Raw genomic sequence first — 18,803 nt, 5'->3', positions numbered from 1 at the left:
GGCCCGCGTACCGCAAAAAAAAAAAAAAAAAAAAAAAAAAAAAATCAAGCCCTGAGCAAAGTGCTAGAGAACAAAACATAACACCCTGTGCTCTTTAAACTCCTCATTCTCGCTTCTACTCTTTCTTTCTCATGCACATGCACGTACACACACAAGCACACAACACTCCCACAAGCTCAAACTTCATTGAGTTTTAACACAATCGTACGTTGATAAATCAATTTAGGGAGCATTGAAATTTGGAGGGCATGTTGGCATTTTTGAAAGCTGCTTTCACAAAAATGATTATTAATCCTCCCAGGAGATTTCAGGTTGTGGAGGAAGATTGCTCGAATAATGACTTTAGCAAAGTGGACATTCTGCACTTGGCAGTTTTCCTGAAAGACATCGAATTGTAGGTAGTCTGTGTTTCCGTTCATCCTGCAGCATCCTCTGCAGCGGAGTCAGATTGTGATAGTCTGAGGTGCTGCTCTTGTCTTTCCCCTGTGGCATCTTGTAAGCTTTTACACTTGCTTTAGCTACATTTTTCCCACCAAGCGGGCTGAGTTTTCTCACTGTGTCAGAGGAAGTCAGATGTCAATTAAGTACTGAGCAGCCAAGTGATAAGAATATTTTAAACGCTGAATGTTTTTGAAGTTTTCAGGATCCCAGCTGCATTGAGAAAGCTATAAAGGACGAACAAATTTGGGATTTTCTCTTTTATCAGCAAGTTTCCAATATTCTTCAATCACATAACTAAAAAATAGTAAAAGCAAAGATAGAACTCGAAGTTTGCCTAAGATGTGTCCCCACCAACCTATATGACTCTAAATAAGGAGGGACCTTAAATAAGATTACCGGAAGTTACATGTCCAAATGGATGCTGTTCATTCATTTATCTAATCCCAATTATTGATGTCTCATTGTACCAGGCATATAAAGCAGGAGGTCACAGTTTCGTGGAGGAGACAGTCTTGTAAAAGTATCGTTTTAATGTAGTATGATAACGACTATAATGGGAGCTATACGTACTTTGGGAAGGACTTACTGATTCCTAGGAAGGTTGATAATAGATACTGACTTGACGAGGAAGTTCGAACATGGCTTTAATTTCTTTCTCCTGCATCAGCCCTGCACCAATCTGGCAACCTTGGCCACAGGCATTAACTGTTCTCATGGGAGCTGAGTTGGAACCCCATCCTCCTTTACATTTCAACAGGTTTTTGCTTTTTATGCATTTCAAAAGGATTTTTTTCTTTGATTGTTGAAATTAGAGCCAGTGCATGAGCAATTCAGTTAGCCTCATTGCTTTGTTGTTATTCTGTCATTTTGACCAAGAACTGAACTTGCTCACTGTAACTGTTTACTCTGAATTCTTCACACTTGGCTCTGAATGATTTTAAGTAATTTTCTGATGTCAAACCACCTTCAAGTGGGAACTATTATTATCATTGAAGAAACTGAAAGAAAGACACATGCTGCAAAGCGATTTCCAAGAGAGGAGTCATATAGATGCTTTTAATCATGGCAACATTACTGGAATGTTTACACTCGCTTGAGGCAACTTCTTTGAAAAATAGAGCAATTTGTCTGAGCCATAAGTTACATTTTCCTAAAAACCGTCATGTAATCTTGTATTTTCACACCTTGTATTTGTTTTATGCATTGATTGTCAAAAGTGTTATAGCCCCAGAGATCCTAAGAAAAATCATAATGATTTTTTCTTGTGATTTCTAATTATTTTAGGTGCTTTTCGTTTCTTCTAGGTGCTGTCTTGTTTTAGCCGAGCACCTTTCATGTGTTCTATGAACACTGGTACTTGTTATCAACTGGCTTCTAGATAATCCTGCTTAAGTGACTGGTTGATGATAGCTTTTAAGATATTGCCTCTCCAAGTTATATTTCTATTCACGGAAGATTCTGGAATAACAAAAAGCCCTGATGTGAAGCTTTCTAATGAAGGGATTTATATAAGGCATTATCCAGAAAACAGAGGAAAACATTTGGAGACAAAGCAATCCTGGTTGACCTTTCTCCTATCATTCTTGGTCCCTTGACCTCTTAAAAGGGTCACTTCACAATAGATCTTTAGTTTGTGTCCAGGTGGCAGTAAGGAGTAAGGTATTCCTTATTTACTGCCAATGATACTCAGGGTCTAATTACTTAGTTCATTTTATATATACATATACATGTATATATAATTTTTCCTCAAAAGAGATAATATTATATTTTAAATTTTAGGGTAAATTTTGGTCTGGAAACCTGTCACCCCCGGGAGATAACAGAGGCTGTTAACTCTAACCTAGATGATAACTTTTTAAAAATTAAAAAATATATTTCTATCATTTCTGAAAAGTATTAAAAAGAAGCAGCATACCTGTCCTCCGCAACGGGAGAGGCCACAGCAGAGGGAGGCCCGCATACCACAAAAAAAAAAAAAAAAAAAAAAAAAAAGAAGCAGCATGTAGAAAGGTTGCATGTTTTAAATGTCCTTGTCAAGCCTCATGGTAAAATACCCTCTGTCCTCCGCAACGGGAGAGGCCACAGCAGAGGGAGGCCCGCATACCACAAAAAAAAAAAAAAAAAAAAAAAAAAAAAAGAAGCAGCATGTAGAAAGGTTGCATGTTTTAAATGTCCTTGTCAAGCCTCATGGTAAAATACCCTTAAAAAGGGTTACTTATTGGAAGAACAACCCAATTGATTTTCTGGAAATTAGCTTCAGTTGTAAGACCTACAGCATGAAGAGAGAGCAGAGAGGTAGATGTTCTGGAGTGGGTGTCACTGTTTAACTAGCCTTGGTTGCAATCTCTCCCTTCATATTTTGGCATCTCGGTTTCCTTGTTTTTGTGCTGCCAACTTTTCCAGTCTCCTGAGGCCTTATTTTCAGTAACTATTCCTGAAATCCACTCCATTCACTTTCTACAAAGTCTTGCAGAATCTCTGTATAATTCCCTCAGGGCAATGGTTTAAGCTAATACATAGGTTGGGATATTCTATTGAGAGTATATTTACACTGGTGACTGTTAGTGGGTTACTATGTTAATATTACTAGCAACTATTTTTAGGAATTGGAAATTGACTTGACATAAAAACATTCCAGCTAGCAATGGTTATTTCAACTATCTAAGGCTGGCTAATGGAAGAGAATTTTTTTTTCTTTTCCTTCCTTCATTCCTTTATTTTTCTTTTTCAGTTTTTTTAATTGGGTAGAGTCTAGTAAACTGTAAATACATGTTTGATTCAGGGGGCTTTTGAGGATTTAGTAATAAAGGTTCTTTTTATCACTGGGTCTTTTATACCATTGGTATCATGGTGAATTCTTTCATCAATCAGAATAGAGCAGTATAATTAATCATTTGTACAAGATATATGATGTCTTAATACTTAAACTATTTTAATGCATTTTTGAATTATTCTCCATCATGGCAATTTATATCATGATTTTTTAAAAGGTGTTGGCTAAAACCATTTGTGTAACGATAAAATGTTTTGATACAGTTTATATAGTTAATGTTGAACTACATCTAAGAAAATGGAGGCATTGTGGTACTATACAACCAGGAGACTTTATTTTTTTTAATTATTTCTATTTTTTTAAATTGATTTATTTTATTTATTTATTTTTGGCTGCTTTGAGTCTTCGTTGCTGTGTGCAGTCTTTCTCTAGTTGCGGCGACAGGGGCTACTCTTCCTTTCTGTGAGTGGGCTTCTCATTGCGGTGGCTTCTCTTGTTGCGGAGCACAGGCTCTAGGTGCACGGGCTTCAGTAGCTGTGGCACACGGGCTCAGTAGTTGTGGCTAGTGGGCTCTAGAGCACAGGCTCAGTAGTTGTGGTGCACGGGCTTAGTTGCTCCGTGGCATGTGGGATCTTCCCGGACCAGGGCTCTAACCCATGTCCCCTGCATTGGCAGGCGGATTCTTAACCACTGCGCTACCAGGGAAGCCCCAGCCAGGAGACTTAATTCAGGTCTTACGTGATGTTGCCTAATGCATCTAACCATCATTTCCCAGGTGTCTTCCAGGCCTTACTTTAGTCTTGAATTAGTTTCCTATTGCCCTTGTAACAAATTATCATGAACATAGTGATTTGAATAGTGGTAATTTATTTCTTATACGTCTGATGGTCAGAATTCCGAAATGGGTTTCACCAGGCTATAATCAATGTATTGGCAGGGATGTTTTTCTTTTTAGAGGGTCAAGGAGAGAATCTATTTTCTTGCCTTCTCCAGTTTCCAGAGGCTACCTACATTCTTTGGCTCTTGACTCTCTTCCATCTTCAAAGCCAGCAATGGCTGGTTAAGAGTCTTTTTCATATATCACTCTGGCTTTCTTCTGTTTCTCTCTTAATCATTTAAGGACATTGTGGTTACATTGGACCCACTGGATGATCCAGGAAAATCTCCTTATTTTATGATCAATTGATTAGAAGCTAATTCCATCTGTAATTTTAATTCCTTTTTGCCAAGATTAGGATGCAGATATCTTGGGGGGGGGCATCGTTCTGCTCACTATAGGTCTAATAGGCAAACATTCAAAAAATTTGATAATGACATGTTATAAACCACAAAATATTATTCGGGCAGTCTCCAGCCTGAGTTTTCTTTTCCTGTGAAATCTCAACATTTTATCTTATCACCAAATAGGTATTTCATTCTTACCTCTACTATATCTTACTTTTCCATCAAAAGAATTTATTTGTATTTGAAAAAGCTTAAGGATATAAAAAGCTGAAGTAATTTTTTTTCTGTAAGATAAACTTCTATATATAAAGCCATTAACTGCTTTGAGATATAATATGATTGAGTGATTTCACTCTCAACTTTATTAGGAGTTTATGGCTGCATTAACTTTTCAAACTGTTTACTTATTGAACTTATTAAGTACCAATTATGTACAAATACTATGATTGTTGTTAGATAGGGTCTGACTGACTTGCTCAGCTAGAAGCAGTAAAGAGGTGAGACTAGCTTTGTGGTAGAGTAAATCTGATTTGTCTGAGTCTCAATATCCTCATCTGTAATTTGAGGACAACAGTATCTGCCATGTAGAGGTATTATGAGGGTTAAATGGGTTAATGGACACACAGATCCTGGGACATACAGAAACTCAACAAAGGATAGTGTCTTTACTCTTTAGGACTTGACCTGACAGTGATACCACTACAGGGATAACACGATGGCAGCGCTATCTTGAGGGCAGTAAAAGGTAATTATATCTGGCACTAGTCATAATTCCTCTGTTTCTAATTGCCATGGCTTATGGTTTGTTTGATTGCAGGAGCCCATACTAACCATGGCTGGACTAGTTATCAACCGAGGAAAGGATATGCTTTGAATTAGGAAAGACTATTCAGTTGTAGTTTACTCAAATGCATTCAGTTTAGTCTTAACTGTACTTTCATTGGAGACTGTGGATCCAAGATAGTGTCCCTCTAGGAAAGAAAAAATAAATAAATAAATGTTGACACTGGAGAAAAGATGTGGTCTCACCAATTCTCATCAATCAGTGTTCCCTGAAATTCTAATGGAGACATTACTTGCTGCTTCTTTGATTTCTGAACCTTTCAGAGCACATATATGCTGACATCACTTGGTTCCTTAAAGTCTGATGGCAGTTTGTATCTCTGTCTGAATGAGCAAATTTCAATAGAGCCAGGTTTTCTATAAGAGAAGAGGAAAGATAGAAGCAGTCTCTAGAATTCTGAAATGCATTAAATGTCTTTCTTACTTTAACATAAAATGATCAAATACATAAGCATGCCTGGAGTTATTCTATTTTTATTTTGTAATTCTGGTGGGCATTTTTGTAGAAGGGGTTCAGAATAAATTATCTTTGAAGAGGATTTCAATTGTCAATACAACATGCCTGCAACATTATTCTTCTAAGGGATAGGAAAAGAGATAATAGATGACTAAGTATATCACTCACATTTAATATAATGCCCAGAGAATTACATCATGACATTTGCATTTCATAGGAAACTCAATATCCCTGATGATGAAACACTGGAATTCAGGCAAATGATAATATAAGGAAATTAAGTTCAATAAATGTTTACAAGGCCAGTATGAAATGAGATTATGATTTGGATATAAACATTTTTGTACAAATTATTATTACTCTAGGATTTTTAGGTTCATGTGTTTTAGTTTCTTTATCTATGGGTTTCATTTTCTCATCTGTAAAAATAAGTATTCTGATAATATCTATTTATAGAATTATGCAGCTCAGGCGAGATTAAATAGGTGAAAGTAATCTATAAATTGTAGATTGCTCTACAAAGGTTATTTATATCTATTGGGTAGATGCCAGGGGTGTTGCTAAACATTGTACAGAACACAGGGAAGCTACTCACAACGTAGAAATGTGATGCCCAAAATGTCAATGATGCCAAGGTAGAGAGACCCTGCCCTATAGTGAGTAATGACCACTCTGTCCCATCTCTAGGCTGAAGGCGACAAGGGGAGAGAGAAGTTAATGGAATTAAAAAGGAGAAACATTTGGAGAGGGCTGCCCAAAGTGGCCTTGGAGTCAGGGAATAAAACTCTGACATCTTTCTTCTCTCTCTTTTTAGTCTGGGCCAAGAATTTCCACTGGACAAACCTGGCTATAAGCCAAAGATAAAGGGATCCTGGGCATGTAATCTATATTGGTCAGCCTCCTGGGTGTAAAACATGATCATATGGATAAGGATGAGAGCAGACAGAACAGGTGTGTGTGAGAAATTGAAAATATTTAACCCCCACCATGAATCACTGTCTCTAATTAATAGTCAACTCTGTGAGTCCATGAGGAAATAATGTCTGTGGATAGGTTCGTATATATGCAGAGAGTAAAGTTAACAGTGGGTACAAATTTGAAGAGAAGGAAAATTCAGAAATACATCTGTAAATTAATTCTTCCCCAGATAGTTTGTGTTGTTCACCATATTAAAATAGAGTAAACATCTGCTTGTACCTTGTTCAACTATATGCCTTTGTCCATTTGTGTTCATTCAATAATTTACCAAGTAACTGAAAGTGTGCTGAGTGCCAGGTACTTGTCCAAGTACAGAGATACAAAAAATGGATATAAAATGGTGCCCACTCTGGACGCTTCTTTGGATGTAGTAGGAGAGATATTTATGTAAACAAACTACTGCAGCACTTGGAGCATGTATGTCTGAAGTAGTATGGTAGAGAGAAAAGATATACTCATTTTTCCTGGCATGTAGAAAGTGACCTTGACAGAGCCTCCAAGGTCAAGTAGGTGTTCTCTGGACAGGGAAATGGAAATAGTAGAGACTTAGAGGTGTCCTTTGTGACAGAGTGGAAACAGTGGGTGATGAAATAAAGTGGAGTTCCTATTTCTAAGGATCTTTTGTGCCATGCTAAAATATTGGAACTGTATCTACAAAGTAGTCGAGAATCATTGGATGTATGGGTAATGCTAGTGCAAACTGACTTACCTTTCTAAAACTTTTCTAACTTCTATACCCTTGTATGGTATGAGCCATTCAGAATATTGTCTTTAAATTAAAATCTTTAAAAATAATATCTTAAACTTGATGCTGTAACAATTCAGTTATTTCTGAGTGAGCTTAATTTAGTGAAGATTTTACAGAGGCATTTGGATGTTCAAAAGTGATAGCACTTAATAAATGTCCTTTGCTGGGTTATTCTGATTAAAGTGTTAGAGGACCAAAGATCTCAGAAACATTTCAAGAATAAGAGTCCCTCTTCTGTTTCTCAACTATAAAAATGTTCTTTAAATCCTCACATGCACACTGGGAAATATTTCTTATATCATTATCTTTTAGAAAGTTGTGAAATAATCATGGTTCGGGGACAGATTTTTTTAAGTTTGTCAGTTATATAATTGGGACTCAAGTTTTATATTATGTGGTTGCATCTAAACTTGATTCTGTTTATATGAATACACATATATTTTTCTTGGCCACTATAAAATTTATTAATCATTTTGTCTCCCCAACACATTTCCAAACCAAGGGAATAATGCCAGGAGTGAGGGTGTAGCAGCAACTACCTGCTGTCTCGCCTCTTTAGTTTTGAACCTGAAGCTTGAAGGAAAATTTCATTTTAATTGAGTAATTAGCCTCAATATCTCCACTCCTCAAAATAATGAACGTCCAAAGCTATCTTTTGATCTGAATGTGAGGAACGTTAAAAATGCAAGTAAATATTAGAAGATGTGAATTCTTCTTTGCTACTGATACTTTTTTGCAAACCTTCCTAAGTCCTCATCTTTCAGTGAATCTTGGTGATTACTGGCGGCTGCCAAAGCTGGTGATGGAACTTTGACCCAGATTCTTATACATCCAGTCTCTTGTCTTCCTCTTCCCTTTAGATTTCTTGTTTTGGGGTTAAAACTCCTGGAAATAAACAGGACAAACTTTGTGAATAAAGGTGTTTGGCCCCACATACACTTTTGCTATTTAAATAAATGGTAATTCAGTATCCAATGGGGTAAGTAAATGATATATTACTATAACCCAATTAAAAATATTAGGCTTCAAAATGGGAGCATTTGAACTTGGTGTCATGGATTTTGGGAAGTTCTGAAAAGAATAGGAAGTGTTTAGAGTCCAGGAATCTTTGATTAAGTTATATTAATGAAAGTGGGAGAGTTCTCAACTGGCTGGTATGGAAGATAAAATACCATAAATGTCAGCATCATGCCTGGGAGACTCTTTTAAGCCATTATAAACAATCATGGGCACTATAAAAGACAAGGTCAAAGCATTTCTCTTAATTCTTCCATACAGATTCTTTCTGTTTCTGGTACATATCTCATTTCCCTTCACGTATCTTTAATTGTAAAGAGAGAGATAACCTTTACAACTCTCTCTTTTATTGATAAGGAACAGAATGAAAGTTGCTCAGTTTATATACAGTTGCTGTAATCTGTGAACAGCATATTTTTCTGAGTGGTAATGTGGTTACGTTAGCAGGAATCTTATAAGAAGTATATTTTCACATAAATTACAAATTTTGCTAAGTTGATGTATGAAGGTGTACTGTAGGCAAACTTGAGACATTTCTTCAAGTAGGCACTTAGCCCAGGGGAGACTACCAAGGACTCACCATGTAAGGTAGCATTCCACGTGCCATATGATCTATGGAGTTTTGGCACAGGGTTCAGACTGTGTTCAAGTTGGACTTCCACAGCAGGGACCTTTTTTAGGCTCTGTTAGGGGACAGATTGATTCTTCTATCATTCAACAAATATTTATTAAACACCTACATTGTTTGGGGCTCTGTTCTTGTTCTCGTGTCGCTTACATTCTAATTTAGAATGAAGAAAGAAAAATTATTGCATATGTGATGAATTTTTAAAAACTGCACAGTAGCCCCTTCTAAGTATTCCTCCCAAAGGAGTAGTTACCAGTACTACTGATTTCATTGCACACATAAATAAGGAATTGCACTGGAAAATAAATTATTATATCTGTAATTTAAAATAAGGTTTGAATTGTATTTGACTACTGTGAAATTTATTGATAAAAACCTTGATTTTATCCAAAAGTGTTACTGATAATAGAAACCACCAAACATAATGGCACAGTATGCTTCTGAAATACATTTTCATAAGATACATTGAATCTCTAATACACAGGCTTGTCACATTGGAGTCAGAGTGGACAGTCGTTATTAACTTAAAATTAAGCCTTCTCAAGCAGTTAGCCCTGTCTTATTGACTCAGAGCCGTCAAGCTGTGCTGCAAACACTCCCTAGGGTTTTCTGGAGGAAGGAGGCAGTGGTAGAAGGGGTTACTATTAGCCTTTACCGTGACTCATTAGAACATGTCCTGAAATAAGTTTAGCTCCGTATCAGGCAAGCAGCAAAGCATTCCCAAGTCATTAATCAAGTGAAAGGGAAGGATGTTGTCATATTCCAGCAGCCCCAGTGATGTGAGCAAGAGTGTATCACTTTATTATTTTCCCTTTCTTGTGTAGAAAACATGATATATTGATTTATTTTAGATTGTTTAGGGTCTAAGGTGTTTTATGCTTGCAAAAGTGATGAATTAAAGGTCCTAAATTGTAAGGTGTTAATGGGGGTGAAATTCACACCCAATGCAGGAGATATTAGTTGGAAACAATAAATCTTGTCAGGCTCAAGTTACTTTTATTGCTGTAAAAAAAGAATGAAGGTCACAAGATAATACTATTCAGGGAAGTATGTGAGACATTTAAAGAGATTCATCATTTTTCATATGACATGCAGATACCCTTTTAAGAGATTTCAGTATTTTATCTCCGATTTGATTTGGTATTTAAATATTTTAAGTCAACTCTTGAGAAATCCATATGTATTTTGTTGACATTTTCTAATTGCATAGTTTAACAAGTGGATGGGTGGTCAGGGTTTCTGATGAGTGTCTATAATTATTTGGTGGTGTTCAGATGGCTTCAACAATTTTATTTATAATGAGGCTTAAGGAAATCCACATTGACAGAGGATCTGTTGTATATCAGACACTGTGCCAGGTGTGTTTAGGCTGATTAGGTCATTTCATTCTTTCGGTGCTGATGGATATTGTTTTTATGTTGGCTTTCTCAGCTAAAGAAACTGAGGCTCAAGCTTTAATAACTTGCCCCGGATTGTATAGTAGTAAGGGGTAGAGCTGGACTGGAGACCAGAGCTCTGTGACGTCACAGATGCTTTTCTCTAAGAGGCTGATTAGTCACCAGCTGCACCTAGCTTCTCACAGTGTTTGTGCTTTTCTGTAATATTAATGGGGGCAGAAGCTCAAATGTGCGTGATCTTAGAAAGTTAAACAACTTAAGTGTTTAAAGTTGCACGTGCATCTCTATTTTTGAATAAGTAAACTGAATATAAAAATTTACTTTCTAAAATTTTATAATAAGCTACTGCGTTCTTCATGGTGGTGTTCAGAGGTGATGCACTGTTTTGGTTCTCTTACAATTGTTTAGAGAAGTTTACATGTGAAAAGCTATTATAAACAAGTTTCTTCTTGGTTTCTGGAAGCTCCTTTCACCTCCCCATACTCCTTCTTCCCTGCTGCTCACAATAAAAAGAGAGGCCTCTAGTCCTGAACCCTCAAAACATCTTTGTTCTCCTAAGTTATTTTCTCAACAAGTAAAACCTTCAGTTGCATCCCATGGGATAAAGTAAAGACTGATGAGCAGAACAGAAAGATTCTTAGCAAATGAATTAATCCATCTACGCTTCTTGATTTATTTCTCAAGTTTACTCTGCTCCAGCCACACTAAACTATTTTGCTATTTGCCCTGTGGAACGTTCCCTTTATTAGCTCCACCCCTTTGTACATTCTTTTTCCTCTGTCTGAAATGTCCTTTGATCCTTCTCCATTCCTCAGAAACACACGTATATTTCATGACCTAGTGACTCAGCTCAAGTGTTACTTCCTGTGCAGTGCTTTCCCTGCCTCCTATGCTAAGTGAGTTATTCTTCTGCTTTTGGTCTTTATTCAACATACACTAGTCACTTTGCATTGTAATTAATTTTTATATGCCTATTCCCACAATAATGTGACATGCTCAGCAAAAAGGATTATATCTAATTTATCATTGAATACCCAGTGTCCCATACCGAGTAGGCTCTCAATAAAAGCTTATAGAACAGTTTCAGTGGTCAAATTAATGAATGTAAGCAACAAAGTTTTATTTAACACATATTTAACATGTTCTGTGCCAGGCAGTGCTCAAGGCACCGGGATATGGCAAAGAACAGCACTGATAAAAATCACTGCTATCACTGCTATCACATCTACTGGAGGGATGTAGATAATTAATGATATTAGTATGTAAAGTATTAAGATTAGATGGTGGCAAGTGCTATGAAAAAAATGCTGAGACAAGAGCTGTAAAGGATGTCAGAGTTCTTCTTGGATAAGTACAGCAATCACTCTATTTATTTTCTATCCTGATTCCTTGTTGCTTTTATAGTTAGTTTGAGGTCATTGTTTTAAATGGTAAGGCAGAGGATATTGAGTTTCCTGGAATTGGTTAGATCAGTGCTTAGGAAATTCTGAAAGTAAAGGTTCTTTGAAAGACGAAAAAAAAAAACAAAAAAAACCATCTAACAGCCAAGTTTATGTTAATCTGTGTTGTATAGAGAAAGGTAAAGTTCCTATTTTCTAGGAAGAGTCAAAAATGGAGACTGAATGTTGAATGTTAAATGATTGGATGCCAGAGGTTTATCTTTATATGAAAAGAAAAAAAGAATAAAGTGTAGAAATGTTTCTTTATCTTAGCTATAATTTTTTTGAAATACAAATAAATACATTAAAATATAAAATATAGTGTGTATATATATATAAATACCTACCTATATAATAGATGTCAAAGTCTTTTTCTGCAATACCGTGATCTAATTTAATTGAAATGTTTTTAAAATAAATTAATAACAAATGCTAGCTTACATCAGAAAGTGTCATCATCGTATTGGTCATACACAAATCTTCATTCTAAGTACAGATCTATCCTACATATTATTTTTTGGTCACAAACAAATGTGGCTCAGAAGGCTAGAGCTGTATTTCTCTCCATATTTCTTTAGGTTTATTTGTACTCTCCAGCCCCACCCCCCTTATAATGAATCTTAGGCCTATCTTTTCATTAAACTCTTCCTTTAAAATATTGGCATCACCTCTGTACATTGGAAATAGACATGGTATATATAAACACATGCATACAATTTTTATTACTGAAAAGAAAAATCAAATTAAAAACAACCCAAGTAGTACGATAGTTAAGCTTCGGGTTCCATTGTTTCCTTCTCAAGGACATTATTTCTCAGCGTTTCTACATATTTGTGGGTCTTTCCTTGCCAAAATTTCTCGCACAATGTCTATTTCATAACTCTTACTGAAGACGTTAAAAGAGAAGAAGTGAGAAATGGGAGAAGAGGGTCTTCAACTGGTCCAAACACTCATCATTGTTGGCTTCCTGCCAGCTCTCCTCCTCCCTCCTTCCTCCTCACAGCCTCCTTGGAGTTGTGACTTTTCTTTTCCCCCAGAACTCTTGTTTTCTCGTCCTAAGTCTTCTCTCACTTTCCAGGGCTCTGAGAAGTGTTGGCTACCACTAGACTATATCACAGAAAATCTGCTGGTTTCTTCTCCTGATGAGTGATTGTCTCTTCTTGCTGATGGCTGGTGGTTCTGTGATAATATTTGAAATTAGAATAAAGTGTTCTATTCCTACAGTTAATTATTAGTGGTCTTTTTTTAATTATCGGAAAAAATAATTAATGCATTCATTTTTTTCTCAATTTAGATTTTCTTCTATACATTTTGCTTCTACTTCTGCTGCCTATTATCAGTTCTTTACTGATTCTGGCACACGACAGAATAAAATGTGCAAATTGAATAAACAACCAGCAAACTTTATTTTTTTCTTTTTCTTTTTTTTTAAACCCCAGTTAATTATTAGTGGTCTTTTTTTAATTATCGGAAAAAATAATTAATGCATTCATTTTTTTCTCAATTTAGATTTTCTTCTATACATTTTGCTTCTACTTCTGCTGCCTATTATCAGTTCTTTACTGATTCTGGCACACGACAGAATAAAATGTGCAAATTGAATAAACAACCAGCAAACTTTATTTTTTTCTTTTTCTTTTTTTTTAAACCTCACATTTGTTTATTTATTTATTTTTGGCTGTGTTGGGTCTTTGTTTCTGTGCGAGGGCTTTCTCTAGTTGTGGCAAGCGGGGGCCACTCTTCATCACGGTGAGCGGGCCTCTCACTATCGCGACCTCTCTTGTTGCAGAGCACAGGCTCCACATGCGCAGGCTCAGTAGTTGTGGCTCATGGGCCTAGTTGCTCCACGGCATGTGGGATCTTCCCAGACCAGGGCTCGAACCCGTGTCCCTTGCATTGGCAGGCAGATTCTCAACCACTGTGCCACCAGGGAAGCCCAACCAGCAAACTTTTATTCTAATATTAATGTAAAAATAATGAGCCACTTTTTCAGGTACAAATAAGCTTGTTATATGATTTGATATTTAACAAGTTTAATGTATTAATTTTTCTATATGTAAACTGTTCTTTATTCTTAATTAGATTGAATTTATTAAACACTTCACTCTACCATGATATTCCTCAAAGGACAAATGACACTGATGAGCCCGCCACCAAGCCCATGTGAGAACCACAACTTAGTAAGGCATCCTTTCATTTTTGACTCTTCTCCCCTCCTCTGGATCTCAACTGTGTGTGTGTCTTAGGGAGACATATCCAGAAATGAATCACATCGGGTCTCACAGAATGCCTTCTTCCCTGTCATCCTCTTTGTAATTCTGTCTGCACCCTACATTAAGAAAGACCCACATGCTTCAACTCTACTTCTAAGATCAGGTGTCTGCAAATTCCCCTTAATCCAGAGGTTGACCATTTGGTTGGGTGCTTCCTAAAGGAACTGCTGTCTAATAGGCGCCTCTGACTTGTATCTAACTATATTCTCATCAGACACTAAGTAGGAATAGTCAAATCTTTTAGGACTTTTAGGTTGAAGGTCAGAAAAAGGCTGGATTCTTGGCAGCATCTAATATATGTAGACCTAGGGAAATGGTTTTCAGATTTTTGCCTGCAAAGGATTCACTGGAGGAGCTTTTAGGAAGTGCAGTTCCGCTTTTGTTCACCTCAGGCATGGGCCAGGTTCCTGCATTTTTAAAAAGCACCCTGGGTAATTCTTATGGAAAATACTTTAGAGCAGCACTATCCAATAGAAATATAATACAAGCCACACATGTAATTTTATATTTTCTAGTAGGAATAATAATACAATAAAAAAGCAGATAAAATTAATTTTACTTATGTATTTTATTTAACCTCATATATCCAAAATATTATGATTCGGTATTTAACCAATATAAAATTATCAGGCTGACCAAAAAGTTTTGTTTGGGGTTTTCATAGGATGTTACAGAAAAACCAGAATGAACTTTTTGACCGACCCAATATTAATGAGATATTTGTCATTCCTTTCATAAAAAATTAAGTCTTCAAAATCTGGCATGTATTTTACAACAACAGCGCATCATCTCAGTTCAGACTAGCCTCATTTCAAGTACTTAGTAAACCATGTGGAGCTAGTGACTACTAGAAAAAGGAAGATTATGCTGCTCACATCCTAGTAATTTGGTATCTAAGTTTCTTCTTGCTTTACTATAAATACTTACCTGCATTTTGATAAATTTATACATTTTAAGCATAATTCACTGCATCACCTTTAGTATTTGGAATAAAAATGAAACTTAGAAACAAGAAAAAAGAGTACCAAGTAACTAAAAAAGGGTGCTACCAAATGTACTTTGGAAACCTCACATAACTCACTTCTGGGTCCTTACCCAGAACCTGCTGCTTCTCATTTATCCATGATTGTACCAAATGTACTTATTTATTTTCCCACTCCTAACTTAAAGCAGCCAATTAGAATCCAAATGAAGTCATTAACACTACATATGTGTTCTGATATCAGAAGTAAATAAGTATTTAATGTATGTATCTAAGAGAGAATCTTTATCTGGATCCATAAGTAAAGTTACACATACTTCATTGACTTCAGATGAAACTAGCTTAGACAGCCTGATTAGTATTTATAATGATCTTGGAGTCTTCATGTATCCTTTGTTTAAGAATTCAGGTTACTATGGAACACATTTTGTAAAATTTCCACCCCAAATGGCTGAATGTGTGTTTAATGGGTACGTTACCATACAGGTTTAATTGTCATGAACATCAATGAGCCATCCTTGTATATAATTTTAAGTAACGACTCAAGAATTTCGAATCATAAAGGGTTTATAGTTTATAATTGACCCTAACGTTTATCTATGTAACAATGCCCAATCAATTCATGATGGCAGATTTTTTATAGACATAGAAGTAAATGTTACTGTTAAATATATAGATATATTTCAATATAAAAATATTGAAAGAAATAAAGTATGCAAGTGGCCTTAAAATACTGGCCTTAAGTTTTACCAAATCTTTATTGTTTTTTAAGATGATGACTGCCATTCTAATTCTACTAAAACACACACAATTGACCTGATTGACTGTTTGGTCTCTTATCTCATCTGTATTCTTGCATATATGATCTGCTTGGGGAATTTTCTTAGTAATTAAGAAGAGGCCACTTAAGGGAAAGGGGAGTAGGGCTGCAGTCACTTAAAATGGATTCAGGTACCTCAGTCCAAGTAAGAAGGAAAGTTAAGTGGCAATTATGTATTAAGGTGTCTCATTTCCTGCACATTGTTCCTGAAAACTACCTGGAATGATAAAGTCATGATATTGGATAACCAACCTGAAAACCCTCCTAACTTTGATATACAAATCCAATTTTGCCACCTTAAATCTAAGAGCAAGAAAGGCCTCTTATCCATTGCATCTGATGACTTTATAGCTAATGATCATAGATCATACCTTCTAGCCTGGAATAGAGGCTATACGTTGTCCTCACAGAGATATTTCTTTGTTGTTTTTAACACTCTGGAATGTTTTGGTTTTTTTTTTTTGGTTTTGGATTTTTTTCCCTTTTTTTTTTCCTTATGTTTTTAAATGTACTTAACTGAGATACGGCTGTATTTACAAATACCATATAATAATGTGTGTTTTTTGTAGAAGTACTGTATTATATAAAATCTCAAACCTAGAGGACCAATTATATATATAAAATAGTAAAACAGTGGCTCATTTATATAAGAAAAAATATCTTTTGTATTTTATTAATATTTTTTTATAAAAATTTACCAAAAAATGATTTTCTAGAATGTTATAGCTGATTCATTTATATTATAGTTATTTCCATTTTCATCACATTCTCTTCAAATTGCATTAGTTTGGAATTAATACAATTTTATTTCAGTTACAAACAGATGCATAAAATGTACTGTTTATCAAAAAGATGTTAAAAGATAGGTTTACAAGTGAAAAAGAAATATGAGTAAAAAGGTTTAATAATCTCAAATATTTGGTTAAATTATTTTAAAATGTTTGTTGTATGAGTTTGACCTATAATACATTGTTATTGGCCTTAACCTTCACCTGATACTTTTTTGTAATACCTTATCAAATTTTAAAATTAGTAATGGGCTGTAAATAACTTAGCCAGTACAAATTCTCATAGTAATAACATGTGGCCACTGAAATCTTATCAGTATCTTTCCCCAGAACAGCTAAACTCATCATGATTTTACATTTAATGATACAATAGTAAGGTATGGATTTGTTAAAAGGAAAGATAAAACATATTTGCTGAATATGTAGTCTTTGTTCACCCTGTTGTCAGGTAAGAATTAGCAGTCTGCAGTCATCCACTTTAAACTATGATCTAATCAGAACTCAAGAGCTAAATAAGAACTCGGATGATTAGCCCTTAGTTAGTTAGGAACCCCTATGGAAAACTTCAGTGCTACAGGAAGTGATGCTAATGATTTATCAAGTGGTAAACTTGCCTCTGAGAAAATACTGATCGGGTAACTTCACAGCACAAGGTAGTGTCTATCGGATATTCCAGCCAATCTGAGACCTTTTGCTAGCAGAAGTGCAACGTGCATTTTTAAAAGAGAAAGAGATTGTAACAAGAACTGTGACGGTTTGTTCCTAAAAACTTGGACTGATGAAAATCTTACTTTCATTGGGGCTATGAATCTTTAGTAGCTCTGCCAACAATCAGAAAACCCTTAGTCTCCTAGAAGTACTGAGTGAAAAAGGGTTTTAGAATTTAAATAAAACAGTCATATCAGATCTTACTAGTAAGGTAGAATTTGGTATTTATCTTGCAACTTAGAACATTGAACTGGAAACTTGAGAGAATTAAACTTCTCAGAAAAATCTTATTGCTCAGGCAGTGAAGTAAACATCAACAGAAAGGAAAATTCAAGCTCTGTTACACTAAAACCATTAAAGGAGCTGGCAAAATTCCAATTTAGGTAACTCATCTCCCATCCTACATTGCTGTAGTTTTATCAGTTGAAAGTGATATCCACTTCCACTTCGTTGGAGAAAGTTGTTTAATAATCTTTTAATCGTCATCGTACCCTAACAATATGATACACAGAAAAACTAGACAGAATAATTTTTTTAAAATAGTTTTTACGCTATTTTTGGATAAAATATTTTTAGTAGATATAAATGTGTGGCTGCCATTAAAATAAATCTAATGCCATGCATCAGTTGATGAGCTTTGAAAGATCTAGCAATTGTAACTTATTTGGTCTCTGAGTTTATTGTTAAATTCCACAACTGACTATACATTTACTAAGTATACTGGCTATTATAAGTAGTATGTTTACATCTTCAACTTTCATTTGCTTAATACCGGAAACCTCAGAACTTTCAAAAACATAACATTATGTCACCAAAAGAAGGTCAGGTGAACAGCTTCAGCTGTGAAACATTTGGTGCCTTTTCAGCTTCCCCACGAAGCTCCATTTGCAGAGGGGATGTGAACAGGAAGACCTTAGCCTGAATCAGAGATTAATTCCCTGCAATTCTGTCATTCTAAAGCAGGAAATTGCACTCAATAAATATTGTAACGGAGTGAAAGTTTTAGAGTAGGAAGTTTTCAAGTAAGAGAAAAGTTCTTTACAAGCACGATTTTGCTGTTTACGACGTCAGTAAGTTTATTTAACTAGGTGCTGTTGGGTATATATATATATTTTCCATCTTACCTCTGACTTGATTTCCAATTTTTGTTATCGTGCTCTTTCCCCTGTCTCTTTAAAATCAACTAGATACCTCTCTTAGAAGGACTTGTGTTTAGCAACAAAACTATGGGCAAACAGGTGATGATGTGTGTTGTGAAAACAAATTGAAATAAAGCATTATTTTAAA

The 18,803-nt window shown here is 35.5% G+C and overlaps 1 protein-coding gene across 13 annotated transcripts in view; it reads left to right on the top strand.

Moving 5' to 3' along the window:
* PCDH7 (protocadherin 7) overlaps nucleotides 1-18,803 on the top strand; it is a 451,994-nt gene that overhangs the window by 21,560 nt on the left and 411,631 nt on the right. The window contains exon 2 of one of the 13 annotated variants that reach the window (XR_008617842.1): nucleotides 5,115-5,183. The exons of the other annotated variants lie outside the window; for them this stretch is intronic. The gene's annotated coding sequence lies outside the window, so the exon portion shown is untranslated. The remainder of the gene's footprint in view (nucleotides 1-5,114; nucleotides 5,184-18,803) is intronic. 13 annotated transcript variants of the gene reach the window in all.

The sequence above is a fragment of the Physeter macrocephalus genome, chromosome 7 (assembly GCF_002837175.3).
Source record: "Physeter macrocephalus isolate SW-GA chromosome 7, ASM283717v5, whole genome shotgun sequence".
NCBI lineage: Eukaryota > Metazoa > Chordata > Mammalia > Artiodactyla > Physeteridae > Physeter > Physeter macrocephalus.
This window is presented reverse-complemented; position numbering and strand designations above follow the sequence as displayed.